The 20,487-nt window shown below is 41.5% G+C and overlaps 1 long non-coding RNA gene across 1 annotated transcript in view; it reads right to left on the bottom strand.

The window, feature by feature from the left end:
* LOC140843345 (uncharacterized) overlaps positions 1–20,487 on the bottom strand; it is a 48,104-nt gene that overhangs the window by 11,611 nt on the left and 16,006 nt on the right. The gene's annotated exons all lie outside the window — the stretch shown is intronic.

Below are 20,487 nucleotides of genomic sequence, written 5' to 3'. Positions count from 1 at the left end.
GGGTAGCCCAACACTTTGGAAAGAGAAAGACTGGGTTTAGGTCCCAGTTCTACAATTTTTATGACCTTGGGAGAGTTATATAATTTTTTTTCTCCGCTGGTGAATTGGGTACATTTGTAGCTAGCTAATAGGGTTTTTGCGGAGATCAGAGAAGTTAAATGTAGAGTCAGGTAATTCACACTGATGACATAGTAGAAAATTTTAGAATCTATAGAGAAAATAATAATAAAGACTTGTGGAAAGATCTGCTTTTAGCCATTTTATATATTTATGCAATGCATGTGAGTTATAGGATTCTTGAATATTAACAAAAGGGTTCTGTTGCTATTGAAGAAAAAAAGTTACTAGCCATTGATTCAGAGAGGGTAATGATGTCTCTTTAGCCTGGCATCATTTTGCCCCTTTCTCAATATTGCAGGTGGAAATATTTGCCTGGGGAGTCTGGAATCTTGCATTAAAGAGTCCAAAACCAAATGTCCGTACCACCACTAAAAAGCATTTTTATTAATTCAGCATCACATTTGTGTTTCCTCAAAGCTCTGTCACCATTAATGACCTGAATTATTAGGCTCTGTTGCACTGAAGTTAGTCAAGTGACAGTTCAGGGAATTCAGCATCAGGAGAACAGAGGAAATGTTCGCCACGGCCCTCATCACTGTAACAAGGAGAATTGTCACCAAGCAAATGAGGAACCTGATTGATTCTCAGCAGATCATTTTATAGGTTGTTACTGAGGTCTTATGCAGAAACCACGTACCTTTTTTACTCTTTGCTCACCCATCCAAGCCATACGTCACTGTTCACAAAGATGAGCCCAGATTTACCCCAAAGGGATAGAGAAGAGCCATCCTGATTGGCCGTGATTTCTAGAACTGGAACTTGATAGACAAGGTAGATGCAAGACCGTCCAGGACACGACACTTGTTCTCTTGGCATTGGTGGTGGTGTTTTGCTCAGTTTTGGACCCTTGGGGACTTTCCTCCCTCCTGTACTCTCATGAGTGGTTCCCAAACTTAATAATAATTAGAGTTTAACGCCTGCTGTGTTAAGAGACAGAATTCAAACCCAAGCAATCTTGGCTTCAGATTGCACAAGGCTAGCCATCCTTCCTTGCTGAATCGTGTCATTTTATAGGGAAAAGGGAAAAAATAAGAAATTTACTTATAAGCCACAGGCCTCTGACAGGCCTAAACAAAAGTGATTGTCACATTATCGAAGCAACCCCAAGGGAGTCATATATGGTGGTTCCGGGCCCAGTCACAGAATGGCCAAGTGCCTGCTCCCCAGGCAAGGTTCTCCGCATATACTTCCTTCAGGACCCTCAGAGGAAGGAGTAAACCCATCTAGGCCAGAAAGGAGTCCCTTTCCTCCTCCCCAAATGCCGTCCTGAACTCATCCCATTCATTGTCTGAAAAAGTCCCCAGGTGCAGGATGTGAGAGGGTGTGTGGTGATGAGCCGACTTCGCTGCCTCGCCCAGCGGACAGCAGCGTGTGACACACAAGGAGAGCAGCCAGAGCAGAACTGCCATACAAATAAAAACACAAAAGATTTGGACTCCTTTCTAACTTCCAAGAGGAAGAAGCTTTGCTGTAGGAGGAGCTGCAAAAGACAGGACAGAATGTTCCTGAGTCCCGTCCCCAACATACTGAAATCCAGTCTTTGAAATTAACAGATGGCCTCAGACAAAAGCCCTGTGTGCACATTGTGAGGAGCTCTGGCAAGTGAAATGTTTCCTGAGCGCTGACAACTTTATATGCAACGACCTGTGCTTTGATACTCCCTTGCTAAGAAGAAGTTAAGAAGGTAGTGAAACACTTTGTAACCATCAGAGTTTCATGACAGGAAGGGGAGACAAAGAAAAGAACTTGATTCGCTAGATTCAAATAAAAAAAGGGCTTAGGTTGTGGAAATTGAAGAATTTCAGGGTCAAAAGAACCCTATATTTCTAATTCTTTATCTTATTCCCAGGCAAGACTGTTGTTGTTTTTAATTGAAGCTTGGAGTTTCCCAAAGACTCACTGGTTTCTTTGTAAATGGGTCACAGCACCTCTCAGTCTCTAATCAGAGGTTGTTTCTTTGTACATTAAAAGATATTTTTCTCTTTGCAGGAAGTATTTACTCAGCTACTGAGTTCATACAGATCATTGTAAATGTAAATGAGAACGGTTGATGATAGAAACACTTAACCAAGGCTTTGAAAAATCTTAGTTGAAATGGCTTGTGTCTGCCACCAACTTCTCCCCATGCACTAAGCACAGAATTCCATCCCTCAGAAAAAGTTATGGGGTTTTACTGGCCTTCCCAGCTGACCCGAATTCGCCCCTGTTCTCTTACCCCCGTACTGATCCATGCATGAAACAACCTCTTTTCTTCTACTTTCCCCAAACAAGCCACACAATGCTCTGTGGATGGAGTACAGTTTGTTAAAGATAGGAGCGTAAAAGAGAGGCTTACAGTGCAGGAATGCCATCAACTTCACACTGGGAATTAAACACCCCTGGTGTGTAAGCTGAGCTGCCTTCCTGCTTCAGGATCATTCACCCAGCTGTGCTGTGGCTTCTGGGCCCTCCCTCACCTCTCCATCCCCATGCTTCTCCTGTGCACCCTAACTTTATCTGCTCTTTTTACCTGGAAATGTAAATGAAGTCATTCTTCCCTCACTATAAAACTCTGGATCAACTCTTGCATATCCAAAACGTTGTTAATATTTCTGCTTACAGGAAGGGTTTTCTCACCTGGGTCTCACCCAACAGTGATATGGAAGGACTGACCAAACTTTGAAATTTTTAATTTTTATTTCTACCTCTTTCTCTCCCATCTCTAATGAGTATTTTCCCTCTGAAATACTTATTCCTCCTCAAACCTCTCTCCAACAGCAGTTCCAGTTGGGTTGGCCAGTTTGAGTTTTGAATAACATTTCTCTTTTATTACATTGAAACAAAAATGGATGCAAATATACAAACAAAAGCCAGAGGGAGGGAATGCAGGCAGGTTTACCCAGTTTCTGCCGTTTGCTAGCAGAGCTCATACGGTTATATGCCAACTCTCGTTTTCCTCCAGCTGTGGCTGGGCTATGCTGTCCAGTTGCCCAGTTTGGTATTCACTTAGCCACATGTAGCTCAGTTTAAATTTTAATTAAAGTTAAAAAACACTTAAAATTTCACAGTAGCCACATTTCAAGCGTTCAGTTAGCCACATGCCGCTTGTGATACTCTATCAGTACCAAATTACAGACCGATTCCATCAATACAGAAATTTCTATCAGATACTGCTATCCTAGGTGAAAAAAAAATGTAATCTCCTTGGCTAACCTGTTTCACAGATTATTAACCTGCATTTAATCTGGTAGCAAAGGTATTGAATAAAACCATGATCAATGCGATTCAGGTTTTAAACTGCGAGGATAAAATGTTCCCTGAGATACATAGTGAACAGTGTTGCTTTGGATTTTGGAATGCCCACCAACCAAATGTGATTTCTTCACTGCTTCTGGACCTTTCAAAGGATGCCCAGCTTTGTAATATGACATAAATGTGCTTATTCAAGATGAAGGAGGTGCATGTAAACTCCAGCACAGTGGATAAGGACGTTCATAATGATAGAGCTTAGGCACTGACTGCCTTAACTTCCCTTTTTATTTGAGCCCAGATAAAATCCAGCAATCTCACTCATCCCTTACTCTAGTTGGTATAATGTACAAGATTACAAAGTAGCACATGAGTGCTGGATATTTTCCTCTGATCAGAGTAATTCTAATGAGGTAATTGAGAGAAAATATTAATGAGTCTGCAGAGAAATCTTAGAATAAGAGTTTTCTACAGTTTATTCATAGATTTTAATGCAGGGACCTGCCTGTCAATAAAAAAAATGTTACACATTAAAGGAAAACATAAAATTGATTAAAATATATTTTCTAAAAGTATATATACATATGCTTTGCCATTTACATGCTTTAATTTCATTTAAATTCTGGACAATCTCCTGGAATAAGTGTTATAATCTATTCTACACAGGAAGGCACTGGAGAGATGAGATCATCTTAAAGGTCACCTGTTTAGTAGGTACAGAGCTATGATCTCCAAAGCTTCTCTTTACTGTGCTCCCTTCTCTAAATATAAGGTAGGTGGTTATTCAGGGGACACAGAGAACATCAGGTCTTTCCTACTCATTGAGGCTTAAGAGCAGCTGATGCCCGCCAACCAAGAACTCAGTCATTCATCTCAAACCTTCTGCTGAAGAGAAGCAGAGGGGTCTGTGAGCCCCAGGCTCCCAGTGATCACACGTTTGACAATGGAATCCACCCATAGTAAAGAGCACATCATTTGTTCCCAAGTTTGTTGTCAATAGAAACACATCCTTCATAAGTTTGACAAACATGCTTTGATCTCTACCACACACAGGACCTCCACCAGGCACTGAACTAGGCATATGCCAGAATGGTCCCTATTCTCTCAGCCTTGGTAAACTGGTGGCCACTTACACAGTATTCTCACTATATGATGCTTTCAAATGATATTTAATTTAGAAGTCAATGAAAGTTTAATATCAGTTGAGGTTTGTTGAAATTTATATGCTTAAAAATATGCCTAACCACCTCATACCATTAGGATGGCTACTATAAAAAAAACATAGAAAATAACAAGTGTTAATGAGGATGGGGAGAAATTGGAACCCTTGTGCACTGTATAGGTGGGAATACTATGGTATAAATATAAATAAAATGGTTTAAATACTGTGGAAAACAATATGGCAGGTCCTCAAACAATAGTAAGGAACTACCCTGTGACCCAAAAAAATCTTACTTCTGGATATATCTACCCAAAAAAGTGTTAGAATTACTAAACAAATTCTGTAATGTTTTAGGCTACAAAAATCAACATACAAATATCAGTTGCATTTCTATACACGAACAATGAGTTAGTGAAATAAAACAATAGCATTTACAATAACATAAAAAATAATTAAAAACTTAGGAATAAATTTAACCAAATAGGATTAAAGTGAAGAGGGTGTAGTGATAGAAAATATTGTTAGGAAGCCAATGAAATGAGGAAATGCAGAAGGCAGAACTTAAAAAGGGGATGGGGACAAGGAGAGACAGGTTTAGGGGTAATTAGGAAGCAGAATCAGTGTTAAACAACAACTTGATGTGAAGAAGAAAAGGAAATAGAATGCTGTAAGTGGATTCTCTTCTGTTATCTTTTATTTTTTATTTCTTAAGTGGGACCTTGTTAATTTTCATCCTTTCTTCTTTATGCATGTAAGAATCTAAGGATATACATTTCCTAAAAAGTATGGTTTTAACTGCATCACACAAGTTTTTACATGTAGTATATTTAGTTCTAAATGACTTCCAATTTCCATTGAAGTATCTTTCTTTTAACATATTACTTAAAACTACACATTTATATTTTCAAATGCATAGTGATTTTTAGCTTTTTTGACTTATTTTTTACTGAATTGCACTGGAGCAAGAGAATATATCCTGGGTCACAACACTTCTTAAGTGACACTGTGACTTGGTCTATGGCACAGCATGTAGTTCCTTTTTATACATGTACTATGTGTGTATGGAAAAAATGTGCGTTCTCTGGTTGTCAAGCACAAAGTTCTATATATGTCCTTTGGATTAAGACTGCTCATTGCTTGCATTGTTTAAGTATTCTATATCCCTATTTTTTTTTTTTTGCTTCACCTACCTGTCAATCACTCTGACAGTATTAAAAAATAGTTCATTAAAACAACTGTTTTGTGAATTTCTTGGTTCTACCTATCTTTACTCGGTATGTTTTGAGACTATATAATGGACAGAGTCTGGGTTTGCTATATCTTCCTGAGGAAAGGAAAATGTTATCATTATGCTGAGCACCTCTTTATTCTTTAAAGTCTGTTTCATTTGCTATTCTAGTCTGTTATGGTTTCATTAGCATTTGCCTAAAACATCTTTTTCTATGTTTTTATTTCTTATACTTTGCCCTATTTGAAGTGCTTCATTTTAAAGGTTTGTGGGACACTCCTTGTCTCTTCAACAGGCTTTTAATAAATTTAAAATGTTTTCACCAAAGTAAGTTGCTCTGAAATGTGAACTAGAGGGGCTCCCTAAATCCCTGTCATTCTTTGCTCTGCGTCTGCACATTCCAGCGGCAGCCACTAGCCACACGGGGCTTTCGAGCACTTGAAATGTGGCTAGGTTGAGTTAGGATGTCCTGTTACTGTACAAACACTAGATTTCAAAGACTTCAAACAAAAAAATAAAATAAAATCTTATTAATATTCCTATGTTGATTACCTATTGAAACCATAACTTTTTTATGTATTTGGTTAAAGAAAATGTATTATTAAACTTAAATTTACCTGTTTCTTTTTACTTTTTTAATGCAGTTATTAGATTAAAATCACAGATGGGCCTACCTTCATAGCCCACATTATTTTTCTGTTGGGTGACACTGTTCTACATATTCTTGGTACCCAGCTACATTCTTGTCCTTGAGATCTAGATGACCACTTTGTTATTATTGCTACAAATCCCTCCTTTTTATCTAATACAGTACAGTTTTTTTGTTACTTGCTATCAAAAGAGTCCTAACTAATATACTCACTAAAAAGACTTCTTTAGCATATCATATGCTAGGGACTAAATTGTGTCCTCCCAAAATTTATTGGTCGAAACCCTAAACCTAATACCTGGAGGTGGAGTGTTTGGGATGCAATTAATTCATGACAATGGAATTTCATGATGGTATTGGTGCTCTTTTAAAAAGACATATGAGGGAGAGAGAGAGAGAGATAAAGAGAAAAGGTAGAGTGATAGAAAGATTGAGAGAGGAAGAGGGAGAGAGAAAGAGCGCTGGCCATCACATGAGAGCCCAGCAAGAAGACCGCCATATGCAAGCCAGGAGGGGGGCCTGCACCAGGAAAGGCCTAGGACAGCACCTTGATCTTGGACTGCTAGCCTGCCTCTAGAACTCTGAGAAATAAAAATAAATGTCTGCTGTTTAAGCCACCCAGTCTGCGGGATTTTATTATAGTAGCCCCAACAGGTTAAGACATCATGTCATCATCCACTGATGCCTAATCTCTTACTACCCTGATCCTGACATGGGAGTTTTCAAGAAACAACTGTATCTTTTAGATAAAAGTCAATCAAATTAAAATATCTAACTAACATTTTTTTCCAGAACAAGAAAGACATAATTTTTGAAGTAGATCCATTTACAAAGATTACTAATTAAAATTTCTCTCCTCCTAAGTGTTCCAAAGAAAAGAATTTGAAAAATACATTCTGTGATTCTGGGAACTGAAACATGATAAATTCTAGCCCAAACTCACTTTTCTGGAGATTCACAATGACCATGATTATCACACTACAGATTTTGCAATGCCCTGAAGTAAAGAAATCAGATTACTCTGGTTAAATTACCAAGTTTCTGACACTCATTTGACAATAGAAACCCGTTTGATTTTTCTAGTTATACAACCAAAATCTCAAATGTATTTGAGAAATGCTGCCTTAGCATTTTAAAATATGTTTTAAACTTCAAAGATAAAGTCACAAAGATTTTTTTATGATTTTCTTAATTTTCTTTTCAGTAAGTTATGTCAGGTTTATTTTGAACAACAAATACTCAGAGGCGGACATGTGCTCTCATTATTTCTTGGCCCAAATTGTCAGGAAGTCACTTAATCATACCAATCGCTGTTCAAAAGGTATGTAGCTGAACTAATGGGAAAAAAAATGAAATGTTATCCTTCAGATAAGAAAGAAGAGATAATAACTCACTATTAGCACAGGGCAAGAGTTATTCTCACTAGAAATGATAGATATAAGCAAATCCACCTACTCTCTCTTTCTTCATTTGATAAGTGACAGTCTTTTCTATAACAACGGGCAAAGGTTGGGGACAAGGGAAATCATAGCAGCATGTTTTAAGTAAATCTGTCATTTTTGAATTTTGAACTTTATCAATTCAGTTTAATGTTGAAGGTTTTCAAAGATATTCTTATAACTAAATGGTTAAAGGTGAAGCTCCAATGTGCCTGTTTATTTCTCAATTCCTAACATATCAATGTATAACACACCTGCTGGACATTCCAAAAAGCTTCATTATACTTGAGACCTAAACCCACATTCGTGTGTTCAACTGCTAATGTTTCTCTTTATTTTTTTCTTCTATTTACTTTGATATTTGTTGCTGTTTTGGAAAGCTTTTTATTACCACCTAATAAATTAAATGTGTGCCTACCCTAGGATGCTGAAGTCCAGCTCCTAGACATTATACAAGATAGAAATAACACATGTATGTTCACTGAAAGAAATGTAATTGACAATAGTACTATTCATGATAATAAAAAACTGGAAATCTATCCAAATGCTAATCAGTAGGGGAATGAGTAAAAAACATTTTGAAATTTATACCATGGGATACTATCCAGCAATGTGAATAAACATATTCCAAATACATACAGTAATACTGATGACTCATGAACATAATATTGAGCAGAAGAATCTAGACACAAAAGAGTTCATCCTGTAGGATCCCACTTATATCAAATTTTCTAGGACAGAATTAATGTATGGAGTTAAAAATCTAGTTTCCCATTGGGCCTAGTGACAGGAAGGGGGCACAATGTGGACATCTAAGGTGCTGGTAATATTCTGTTCTTTGATCTGAGTGCTGGCCACTCAGTTGTGTTTGATTTGGGAGAATTCACTGAGCTATATATACTTATGATGAGCTTACTTTTCTGTATGAATATTAGATTTTAATAAAAAGGTCAATAAAAAATTAAGTATTTAGGAATACATCTAACCAAAGATGTTCAAAACTCCAACCCAGAAAAATCATAAAACATTTTTGAGAGAAACTGAAGACCTAAACAAATGGAGAAATATGCCATGTTAAGAATTGAAAGATAATTTTAAAGACATTGATTCTACCTAAATTGACATACAGATTCGATCAATCCTAATCCAAACACTGACAGGTTTTTTTGGGGGGTGAGAGGGTGGAAATGGGGGGTTTGGCCTAAATTAATCATCTAATTCTAATAGTTTTATAGAAATGCAAAGGGCCAAGAACAATTAAGGCACTCTTAAAGAGGAAGAATAATGTGGAAGAATTTACATGGCTGGATATAAAGACACACTGTAAAACTTCAGTAATTAAGATGGGGGAGTGACATCAGGAAAGACAAATCTACTAGAAGAGCAGATAAAAGTCTAGCAACACATCCATGCATATATGACTCTTGATTTTTAACGAATGTAGCATGGCAGCACAGTGGGAAAAGACTACCTTTTACTTCTGGAAAAGGCAATTTTGTCAATAAATAATTCTGCCAGTTGGATACCTTTATGGGGAAAGAAATGAAACTTGTCTTCAACCTTAAACTATGTATAAATATAAGTTTTATATTTAAATGTGGAAAGCAAAACAATAAAACTTCAAGATCTTAGAGTAGGGAAACTTTTCTTAAATGAGGCACAGAAAACATTAACCAAAATGGAAAAGACTGACAAACTGGACTCCATTAAAATAAAGAAAATGTTCACCAAAGACACCATTAAGACGGGACAAATGTGAGGAACAAAGAGGGAAAAGATATATAGAACACAAGATGAATAAATATTTATTATCCCAAATCTATAAAGAACACCTTCAAATGAGTAAGAAGAAAAAAAAAACCCGATAGAAAAATCATGAAACTTGAACAAGCATTTCAACAAAGAGGATATCCTGTCAATAAACATACCAAGAGATGTCTAACCTCATTAGTAATTATGGAAAAGTAAACTAAAACCATAATAGCATAGCATACACACTGGGCTAAACATGCACAACCAATGGGAGGAGTTTAACTTTATACAACCCCTTGGAAAGCCCTGACAAATCTACTAAAATTGTCATATTCATACCCTTATGACTCAGCAACGGCACACCAAGATATATATCCAATGGGAACAAATGCAAATATATTTTTAAAAAAATAGGTTAAGTTTATTGTAGCATCATTTGTCTCACTTGCCAAACTGGAAACAATCTAAATGCCCACCAACAGTAGAACGTATGGATAAATTGCTGTAAATTCATGTGATGGGAAATTTGGTATCAAGGAAAAGAATGAAATCCTGCTAAATGAAACAATGGTATAGTGTAGATTCCTGCCTTCCTGACATGTTGCTCATATCCCATCATTCCCAGCATTCTCCAGCTCTTAGCTTCTCTTTTTACCTCCCACACAGAGATCTGCTCTCACTCTCTGATAACAGCCACTTTCACCCAGCTCTGATCTTTTTCCTGGTCCACTTCCAGCAGCCCCACCAGGCCCAGTTTCCTCAACAGTGTGAGACACCACACTGGCCCTTTCCTCTAGGTGAAGCAGACACTCTTACAATGTGTGTTTTATGCACATTCGGGTCTGTCTCCCTCAGGAGATCATGAGCTCTCCACCAAAAGAAACTGTTTCACTGGAAAGAATACTGTTTGCATTCAATAGAATACCTAGGCAGGGCCTGCAATGCAATAAAAATTCAATAAATAAAGAATAATGTTGCCTTGACAATGTGTTTGATGAAAGTTGTGCCCATATCAAGAGAACAGCAGGGCAGTAGAGACCAGGCTGGGGGAGGGGAGTACTTTTATGCTTCTTGTTCTGACAACATGCATTTGATTACATGTATTTGAAAGGTTTTGATGTTTTGTTGTGCTTCCTTTGACTTTGTTCTTTGATATTTGATTTCAAATATGCCTCTGCTAAGTTCTAACTAAGGTTCTCTGCTATAATTATCTGATTACCAGAGAGATTAATACACTTTTCAGCTTGGCTCATAAATCAAAAACTTCTACAAGTGGGATATTTTCAAAATAATAAAAGGCCAATCCCATTGCTTAGTCACTCTATTGTCTACTTGAATCAGTTTTAGATTCTAACAGTACTTCCTGTTCACAGGCATATAAAAGTATTAACTTTTTTTTGAGATGAACATTATGTTCTAATGACCAAAAGTGATAAATACTGTATTAAATGAAAGTAAGACAAGCCAAATATTTCAAAAGACCATAAATCTTTATGTTCTCCTAAATGAAAATGCATTCCCATTTTATTACTAGAGAACAATTTGAAAGATTTAAACTACTAAAGAGGCTAAGTAATATTATGTCTGGTAAAATAAATTGGATATTATTGTACCCAGCAGGGTTTATGACTTGAAGACACTGATATAAAAGAAACATTGAGTGGGTGCCACATGCAGTTAATAAACCAAGAAGAGAGACAATTAGGGGATACCCAATGTACACCAGGGTGGGAAATTCTAGGGATTGTTCTAAGGACAATAACCAAGAACTATTACTTGAGAATGCAGGTGTTTGGAATACAGGAAGCAGTGGCTCCTTTTATTCAATTAATTCCACCGTGTGAATCGTTTTTGAATGATCCATGCTGAAAGACATCTACTGCCTACTGCCGAAACCACTTAGAAAGTTAAATTTAGTTAGGAACCCCCATTATAGTTTACCCCACAATTTCCCCCACTACTTTTACACCTTTGGCATTACTAAAGAAAATCCTCTGAGAATATAGTTTGGTGCCTTTTTGAACCAATTATTTCTCATTTCAATTGATGCCACTACAGGGCCAATGGAGCACTTCATCAACTCCCTATACAATTTCCTTCAAAGGTCTTTCCAAAATTCATAATTAATTTTGCAGATAGATGGCCATACCACTACCTTAACCTTTTATAAAAAAGAAGAAATTATAAAATAACTCAGAATGGCACCAGAGAAGAGTGAACTCACTTTCCTTAGTCTCAGTTTGAAAAATTCCCTGGGAAGAACCCTGGCATGGGTCACATGCCCATCTTTGCAGACAGAAAGACTGAATACTATGTGATTGGCAGTTCCCATTAGAATAAAAAATTTAAGAAGGAAGAGGAATAGGTTCTCCCCCCAGAAAGCATGTTACTCCCAAAATAGACCAAAAATAGATTTATTCCATATATGCTTGTTGCAGGGTTTGGGAGATATAATTAATATGCCTTTTGAACTGTCTCTGAGTTTGGAAGTGATTGAGAGATAAATATGGGCAACCAGTGAGCAGAGATTAAACTACTTGTGTTATTGGTAAAGCTGCATTGGAGGGAATGACTCAGATCTATAGCCAGGATCTAGCTACCTTATCCTTGAGGCCATTTGCAGATCTTGGAATTGCACGCCCAGTGGAGAGTCAGGGTCTACAAAGCAGATACCTTATCCACAATACCGGCCTCCCACCAACAAACGCCCACAACAGAGATAGATGTTTGATGTAATGATGCTACGTATGAGCAACATGTGGATGTAAAGGGGGACATTTACATAGAAATACAATTCATTCATTCAATAAACATCTCAGGAGCATCTCTTATGTGCTGGGCAAACAGCAATGACCCAAACAAGACCCATTGTTCCTGTGGAACTTACTTCCTAGAGGCAAAACAGAAAGTGATGGAAATGAAGAAGAGGGAGAAAGAACCTCCTAGAGCCGATGATTGCTAGGAAGTTAGAATTAAAAAAGAGAGAAAAATAAACTTGTTGAAAACCAAATCATGAGTTAACAGTATAGAATAATAAATCCAGGGGAAAGAAAAGCTGGAGAATGTGACATTTATTTCCCCCAGGAAAGGGAAGCTTTCGATAAAGGAAACCGAGGAGCTTAGTTACTAGAAGGAGTACAAGAATCTGTGTGTTAGGTATCAGGATTCAACCAGCAATGCAGAACCCGTAGGAGATAAATACTGAGAGATACTACTGGCTTCTGCTTGTGGGGGGCCCCCCTACAGTCCCGCAGTCTGAACCCCACAGGCTGGCTGTCGTGAAGGGCGGGGGCTGAAGCTCCAGTCCCAGGCAGAATTCCTCCCCTCTGAGGGAAGCCTCAGTTCCACTCCTAAGGCCTTCCAGCCGACTGGATCAGACCCACCAGATTATCTAGAATCTTGTCCCCGGCTTAAATCAACTGATTATGGACTTCACATCTACAAAAATACCTTCACAGCAACACCGAGATTGAAGTTTGATTGAATAACTGAGACAAATGCCTGGCCATGCTGATGTGTAAAATGGACCATCACAGGTGTGAAGATCAAAGAAAAAGGCTGCTGCTTCATCAGTGACTGAGAGAGAGAGAGAACATCACCGGACAGCTGAAGCCCACTGCCCCCCAGCAGAGTACAATGGCCGCCTCATTGTATATGTCCCCTGGGTCACATAGAAGTCTATCTGTCACCTGTAATGGGTCTGAGGTTTTTATGGAGCAAGAACCTTAAGACCCACAAACCCATCATTCACTTCATACAGGTCATCCTGACTGGGGGTGACAGCAGTATCTCTATACACAATGTAGCCTCCACTGGCTGTTCCCACATCACACCTTGGGGCTTGCCTGCCTGCCTCTGTCATGCTTTTCTTTTCCCTAAGAATCACCCTACTCTCTCTCCCTACCACACTCCCTGACCACCACTTAGCCTGTCTTCATTCTTGCTGGACTCACCACTTCCTAATTTTTATAGTATTTCTGATATGCGTCTTATCTCCTCTGCTGGACAGTAACCTCTCTGAAGACCAGCATTAATTCTTATTTACCAAGGACTACATTGCACCGAGCAGAGACCCAAAGTAAGCTTAACGAATAAATAAAGAGTGACTGCAAGAATTACTACAAGTGATACATTTTCAACAATGACTAAGATTCCAGTGGGAAAACTCAAGAAGCCTCTAAATAATTAATCCTCTCCTGCCAATTCAAGAGTTACACTGAAAGGATCTTTAGGTTTACAAATGCCTTGCTTTCTTATGTAATATCAATGTTCCAATTGAATGATACAATTAATTTTTTTATTAACTTGAAAAAGAAAAGAGAGAAAGGACTATGAAGTAAAAGTGATGTAAAATTAACTCAAAGTAGTGACACACTGATATACTTAGAAACAAATCCAACATGTCTTCTAAGGAAAATTTGGTAGCTGTTCACCACATTAGTGGCATACTACTAATCTGTAGGAACTAGAATAATTTCTCATTAATGTTACCATTAAATCTACATTGAATTTACTTTTTTATTGTCAATCCCTCCCTCAAATCTGATACCGGTGGGCACCATTAAAGCGAATGTCAAGTTCGATTTTCTTTTTCAAGAGAAAATTGTCTAGCTAGGGATTCCATGTGACCTGAAGCTCTCACTATTTTAACTCAGTACTGAGACACATGTGTCTATACGGTCACTGTACATTTTTATATTATTTTCTTGACTAGAAAGGTACAGCATACCCATTAGAAAACTTTAGAAAACATAACAGAGTCAGTTTACCTCTCCCGACCAGCTTTCGCTTCCCTTGCTTTGCCCTCCACCACATGCAACGGGCTCCTTTTTGCCCAGACACTGCTGCATCCTTTCATTAATCAAACTCCATCCAAATCGTAGCCTTGAGGTTAAACAGATCTTTCCTGAAGTCTGGAGAGATGTCAGCAGTAACTAACACTCCTACTAGCAGTGGCTACTTTTAAATCAGCCAGAGCTCTGGACCAGCCAATGTCTCTGTTTTTCTCCTGCAAGCTCTCCCACTAGGAAGAGAGCAGCTCGCCCACACTGGACTTAAATCCAGCTTATATTCACGCAGTTTATATTAAACTCAATTTACATTCAGAGGTAAATCTTGATGAAGACAAGAAACCCAGAAAGTTCAAAAGAAGTAGACAATCAGTGGCAAGCGTAGGAGTCTGGCAACGCAGCCTGGCTGAGCCGGGCTAGTGGGAGGAAGGTGGCCCAGACCCGGAAGCCTTCCTGGCAGGCAGGGTGCTGAATGCCTGTCGCTGCGGCAGGAGGGGAGCTGCCCCATGGGCAAGTGTGAGACAATCCATTACTTTGCCTGCCTGGGGATGGCCCCACATGCCCTCCTGCTTCTATCTGACAGCCCTAAATTTTAGAGCACAGAAATGGAAACCTAACAAAAAAATTAAGGCTCCCCTGGGCAGAGGGCCTTTTATAACTTGTCTCTGAGGGGGAGGCTCTCACTGGGTCAGCAACCTGAGCCCGCCTGGAAGAAACCTTGGCCATCAGAAGTGGACATCACATGGAGAGTAATGCCTCCCCCCTCCCCCGGGGCCTCGCAGATGTTCAGAATGACTAGGAGTCTACATACCCTAACCTGGGGAAACGAGAATAGCAGACAAATAAACCAAACACTGAAATGTCCTATTAGGAATACTGATAATGACCAGCTTCATTAAAAAAAATTTTTTTAAATTTTGAAACTATCTCAAACTTAAAGAAAAATTCTAAGTCCAATTTGTTTTCCCTGAAGTATTTGAGAGTGAGTGGGTTACCACCACTGTAACCTTCAGGGTTCATTTAGCTCTTTTATATTTTGATAACAGTCATTTATCAGATATATCTTTTGCTAATATTCTCTCCCAGTCTGTGGCTTGCTTTTCATTCTCTTGAGGGAGATGAATTTTTATTGACATTTGATCTTGTCTATTTGAAGTTTTCTACAATGGGCATTTTTCCCTACTTAAAATGCATTATTTAATATCCAATACATGAAAAAGATGTGACATATATGTAAGTCATGCAGCAGTATCTTAAAATGTATCTGAAGGGCCCCCACCCATAAAACGGTGAACTCACCCCTCGCCCCCCCTAATCCCAGCACTTAGCCAACAGCCACCAGCCCCGTAGAAGTGACACCTCAATCAGCTCATGCCCCTTCCTATATAACCCAGCACCTTTCCCTAATAAAGCGGAATTCTCCGGTGAATTACTGCTGTGTGTCGCTCCTTTCCTTGGTGCTGAAACCCGGGAGACAGGACACCCCAACTGGGCGCCATCTTCCCCCCGACACCAGCAGCAGCTTTCCCTCGTCCTCTTTTTCCGGCGCTGGCTCATCACACTCACCACTCCTCTTTGGCCTTTGGATAAGTTTTCCCCCCGGAGTGGGCCGCTCTTCCCTGAGCTATCACCGCGCCATTGACCATGATCGTCTGGCAAGGCCCTGACGCTCGGAGACGAGGAGGGAACTCTCCCCACCTCAGGCCTTCACAGCTGCAGTGGACCCTCAGGCCCCTCCTCCAACAGCCATAAACGAGGTGGCTCCCTTGCGGATGAGAACGCTCCCTTTTCCCCCGCCTCCTTCCGTTCTGCCTGCCGAAATCCGTTCTGTCCGCTGAAAATTCCTAGTACTAGGTTCCTCGTGACTCCGGCACTCTGTCTTCTTAGAGAAGTCTGGGTGACAACCCACACTACCTAAGAAATTCCGACTTGTATACAAGTTTCCGCAGACCACCAAGGATCATCGGGGATGCCCTTTGTCTCCTTGCCGTCTGTTTCCAGTCCAAGGATCTCTGTTCATCTTCCCCTGTTTGTCTCCTTCTCTGTCCTTTAGCCATGGGAGCCTCCTCATCCCTCCCTGGAAGTTCACCTCTTGAATGCCTGCTTAAGCATCTAGCCACCCTCTCCCTGACGCCTGATATAAAACCAAAACTTCTCCGTAAATATTGCTCCCAAGATTGGCCGACATACCCCCTAGACAATAACAACCAATGGCCCACAGGGGGAACTCTTGATCCTAATGTCACTCACGATCTCTTTAACTACTGCCAGCACCTGAAAAAATGGAAGGAGATTCCCTATATCGAAGCTTTCCGCCTCCTCCTCCCCGCGCCTCCCCCCAAGTTCTCCTAGCCTGCACGCTGTCTCCCCCGCAGAAGCTTCCCGTTCACTCCCTTCCCCTTCTTCTCCTACAACAGCCCTTCTCCCTTCCTCCCCCACCATCTCCTCCCCATCTCACCTCCCCCGCCTTCATCCCCCTCACCTGCCCCTCCCCCGCAGATTGAGCCTGAGCCTTTCAGCCCCCTTTAACTAGGTCCCAAGAGCCTCCCAAAATTATAGCCCCCCTCCAGTAGGTAGCAGGATCCAAAGGCATCATGTGCGTTCACGTCCCTTTCTCCTTAGGAGATTTAGCCCAACTTGAGAAACACCTACGTTCCTTTTCCACTGATCCCACTACATATATCAGGGAGTTTCAATGGACCCACCAGTCATACAGCCTCACACATCATGACATTTTCATGCTCCTGGCCAATACCCTCCTTCCTGAAGAACATAGACGAGTTTGGGACTTTGCCCAAACGCACACTACGGAAACCCACAGGACTGATCCCACCTACCCCCGACCCCATTGCTGTCCCCGAACAAGACCCACACTGGGATTATAACACCACCGTGGGTCTCTGCTCTCGAGATATTTTCGCCTCCTGCCTAATAGCAGGTCTGAAAAATGCAGCTCGTAAAGTAGTCAATTTTCAAAAGCTCCAAGACATAATTCAAAGGAGAGAGGAAACTCCCTCCAAGTTCTTAGACAGACTCATTCATGCCCTATTACAGTATACCAGCCTGGACCCAGAAATGCCTGACGGAAGACATGTCCTTATGACATACTTCCTAGCTCAAAGCTACCCCGACATTAAAGCTAAACTCAAAAAGTTAGAACAGGGCCCCGCTACCCCACAGACTGAGATCCTAACAGTGGCCTTTAAAGTCTTCCATAACTGGGAGGAGGAGAAAGAACGCCATAAACAAAAGGCTGATCAGGCCAACTTCCAAATGTTGGCCCAGCTGATAAAACCACAACCTGGGCGCCCCTCTACAAACAAGCGCCCCCCAGGAGCTTGTTTCAAGTGCAGACAAGAACGACATTCGTCAAGGGCATGCCCCTCCCCCAGATCTCCTACCACCCCATGCCCCAGATGCCACAAAAAGGGCCACTGGGGTTCTGATTGCCCAACCACCCGAAGGGGAGGCTGGACAAACAACCCCCATCCTAAGCCCGCCGTAGTGGGGCTGGCAGAAGAAGATTGACGGGGCCTGGGGGCTTCTCACCCGACCATTTCCATGACCAAACAGGAGCCCAGGGTTACTTTAATAGTAGATGGCCGCCCCATCTCCTTCCTCCTAGACACAGGAGCCACCTTCTCAGTCTTACGAGAATACCGGGGCCCTACCATGCCTGCCATTACTCCTATAGTCGGGGTAGGAGGTAAACAGATTTTCCCATTAAAACCCCCCCACTTTTATGCACAATCCAAGACAATCCCATACTTTTCTCCCACTCCTTCCTGGTTATGCCCCAGTGTCCCATCCCTTTACTAGGACGAGACATCCTTTCCCTCTTCCACGTTTCCATAACTATATCCACTCCCACAGCCCCCAGTACTCCCTTTCTGATGGCCCTCATAGCCGACGACCCCCCTCTACCCAATGAAAGCTCCGGTTCCGCCCTCATACACCCTGTAAATCCCAAAGTTTGGGACATTACAAGCCCCTCCGTAGCTCTATGTCCTCCTGCCTCTATCAAATTATGTGACCCCTCTCAGTATATCTGTCAGGCCCAATAAATACCCCCTAACCACTTCAGCCCTCATAGGCCTCCAACCCATCATTCAAGATCTCTTAAACAAAAATTACCTCAGACCCACTCACTCCCCGTTTAATACCCCCATATTAACTGTTAAAAAAAAACCAATGGATCTTTCCGCCTTGTCCAAGACCTTCGCCTCATCAGCATGGCCATTGTCCCTATCCATCCCTTAGTTCCAAATCCATACACCTTTTATCGCAGATCCCTGCCTCGGCATCCCACTTCTCAGTCCTAGATCTCAAGGATGCATTTTTTCTATCCCTCTGGACCCCTCCTCCCAAGATTTTTTCGCCTTCACCTGGATGGACCCATACACAAGACATTCTGAACAACTCACTTGGACAGTTTTGCCACAAGGCTTCCAAGATAGTCCCCATATTTTTGTACAGGTCCTAGCTCAGGACCTCAAACAGTTTCATCATGATCACTCCGAGTCCACCTTATTACAATACGTGGATGATCTTCTACTCTGCAGTCCCTCGTGGGAACAGTCTCAACTTGACACTGCCTCCCTACTTAACCTTCTAGCTTCCAGAAGTTACCGGGTATCCCCTGTCAAAGCTCAAATCTCTTCCCCTTCTGTCACTTACCTCGGATTCCTTCTATCTCAACAAAGAAAGTCCATTACCTTAGACAGAAAACGGCTCCTCTCTGACCTGCCCGTTCCCAAAACCAAGACAGAAATCCTTTCCTTTCTAGGCCTGGCTGGGTATTTTAGAGCGTGGATCCCTAACTTCTCCCTGTTGGCAAGACCCCTATACGACCTCAGCAAGGGCCCCCCTGAAGAACCATTATCCTCCTCACCCCGACACTCCTTCATTAAGCTCCGTCAAGCCCTTGTGGAAGCCCCAGCTCTCCATCTTCCTGATTTGTCGAAGCCCTTCTCATTATACATCCATGAGAGGTCCAGTCAAGCTCTAGGAGTCCTAGGCCAATATTATGGCCCATCCTTTGCCCCAGTAGCTTATCTCTCCAAGCAATTAGACCCCACAGTTCAGGGATGGGCCCCCTGCCTACGGGCATTAGCCGCTGGACAGCTCTTGCAGAAGGAAGCTCATAAACTGACATTCAGGGTGCCCCTTACCATTCTGTCCCCACATCGCCTAAAAGATCTCTTAACCTACAAAAGTTTACAGACTCTCCCTCCCTCCCGACGGTCCTCTTTCCTCCAAAATCCCATTCACCCCCTTTGCCATCCATACCCGAATCATGACTTTTTCCTCCTTTACTGCGCTCTCGCTTTTTCTCCTCATTCCTATTGTCTTCCCCACCACCCCAGCCTCCTTTGTATGGAGATTCAAAGTCAGACAGACTTACACACAGCATCAAACAAAAGTTACTGCCCTCATTGCCACACCAGACTGCCCTCTGAAAGGCTGCTCTGAGCCTTTATACCTCCACTTTCCTCCCTCCACCGAAGTGTTCACTAGCAGCTCCCCTTATTCTCCCCACCTCTGCTTCCTCTATGACCAAAAACAAGCCTATTGCAGGCGATGGCCAGACACCTACGGGGGATGTCCCTACTGGTCTTGCAACATTCACTACATGGGTAACTCCTGGTACCCACAGTATTACTCCTCCAACTGTTTCATGAAATATCCCAACGGCTCCTTCTCCTTATCAATCCCAGATCCCTGGGACTCTCGATGGGCCACCGGGGTCACAGCCTCAGTTTACTATGGGGGACCCTCAACCCCCCACGGTACCCTTCATATCTCTCGAGAGTATGTTCCCTCTCGCTCCCAGATCTCTCAAGTTGCATCAGATATCAGACATTCCGAGAAAGTCATTATCCAAACTCTTGACGGCGCCTCTTCATCTTCTCATTCCTCCTACTCTTGGTTACAGCTCATTCAGGACACCACCATCTTTCTCAACCACACCCTTAACACAGCCAATTGTTTCTTGTGCGCATCACTACAGCGCCCACTGCTGGCCGCCGTGCCCCTTAATATTTCCAACTACTCCTTCCATGCAGAAGGACAACCCCTCTGCCCCCTGGCAGACATACCCCTATGGGAACCAGAATACG

Source organism: Manis javanica, chromosome 9, assembly GCF_040802235.1.
Source record: "Manis javanica isolate MJ-LG chromosome 9, MJ_LKY, whole genome shotgun sequence".
NCBI lineage: Eukaryota > Metazoa > Chordata > Mammalia > Pholidota > Manidae > Manis > Manis javanica.
Note: the sequence above shows the minus strand (reverse complement) of the source record. Positions and strands in the feature narration are given on the sequence as shown.